The sequence below is a fragment of the Microcaecilia unicolor genome, chromosome 7, assembly GCF_901765095.1.
Source record: "Microcaecilia unicolor chromosome 7, aMicUni1.1, whole genome shotgun sequence".
NCBI classification, from domain to species: Eukaryota; Metazoa; Chordata; class Amphibia; order Gymnophiona; family Siphonopidae; genus Microcaecilia; species Microcaecilia unicolor.
Window position 1 is genome coordinate 225,177,837 of NC_044037.1, and position 1,783 is coordinate 225,179,619.

Here is a 1,783-nt window from a genome sequence, read left to right on the forward strand (position 1 = left end):
TGAGCTACAGGAACAGCTACAAACCTCCTTCCATCTTCTCTGGTCGCCCCAGTATATTAGATACTTGGGGGTTAATTTAACGCCAGACACTGGGGACCTATTTCGAGAGAACTTTTTACCTAAACTACGCGAACTTTTGCAAGAATTGGACAGATGGGGAGGGTTACACATGTCATGGATGGGTAGAATAGCAGCGGTTAAGATGACACTACTCCCCAAACTCCTGTATCTGTTTATGGCAGTGCCAGTTCATATACCATACACATTTTTTCACACTCTTCATAAGAAAGTGTTCGCCTTTATCTGGCGTAGAAGACCTCCTCGAGTGGCTCGTAGTGTCCTCTTTCAACTACGGAAAGATGGGGGTATGGGAGTGCCCAACTTTAGCCTATATTATAGAGCTGCCCTATTTCAGATGCTATCCACAGTACAGAGAGGCCCGAATAAGCGGTGGACCTACGATGCGCAATGGGGCTTAAAAGGGGTGCCAATATGGGCAGTAGCGTGGCTCCCCTTACCGCTCATACGAGACCTTATGTCGGAAATACGGGGTCCGATGGGGGTGATCCTGGGGGAATGGGTTAGATGTAGAGCGGCATGGTTCCCTGGGCGTAAATATCATGTGATGACCCCTATCATTTTTGCAACCGACTTCACTCCAGGTCGGATAGATGGGGTATATAGACATTGGTCTGCAGCCTCGTTGCGCTTATTGGGCCAAATATGGGAAGATGGGAAATGTCATTCATTTCACACACTCCAGGAAGAATTTGGGTTAGGGGACAAAGATTACTTCTCGTACATGCAGATTAGAGACTTTATACAGAGAAAAGCGAGAGAGGACTTATCCCTTGCAGACACAGAGCTTGAGTTAGCCATCAGATCAGGGGAAGGTAAAGGGGGGATATCCCGCATTTACAGAGCTCTGTTACATAAGACCCAACCACTGGGCAAATACATTAAGAAGTGGGAGACGACACTGGGTGCCACATATGATCCACAGGTCTGGAAAAGAATATTTAAACGTTTATTGGCATTTTCAGTAGCTACTCCTTTACTGGAAAATGGGTATAAGATGTTGTATCAATGGTATATGACCCCGAGCCGACTTTTCCGCATTTTTAAAAATGGATCGGCACTCTGCTGGCGTAGGTGCGGGGCAGAGGGTACATTCTGGCATATCTGGTGGGATTGCCCAATGATACAGCAGTTCTGGCAGGACTTACAGTCCAGACTGCAGAGCGGGATGGGGCTGGTGATAAAGTTGGAGGCTGACATATGTCTGTTAAATTTAGTTGCAAAAGAGAGTAAAGGCTCCTGCTCAGCACTTTTACGATATATTGTTACAGCAGCCAGGACTTTAATTGCAAAGTACTGGAAACAACAGACACTACCCACTGTGGACCAAGTGCTCACTAAGGTGGACTATTGCTGTATGATGGATAAATTGACTGCCATGCGAAGAGGAGGAATGATGAGATTTCTTAAAACCTGGTCCACTTATGTAGAGTGGCGAGGGCTTACAGAATGAGGAGTATATTTGGTGATCTTGGTGGCAAAACAATGTGTAACCTTTTGATGATGTGTTCCTGAGAGGGGGGGGAGGGGGGAGTTCAGGGGGGTTTAATGTTTTTTTTTTTTTTTTTTTTTTATTTGTACTGGTACTGCATAATGTATGGCATACACTGTCAATACGCGTTAATGTATGCTCTGAAAATTGTTAACTTTAATAAAAAGATAAGTGAAAAAAAAAAAAAAAAAAAAAAAAAAAAAGAAAGCTTAA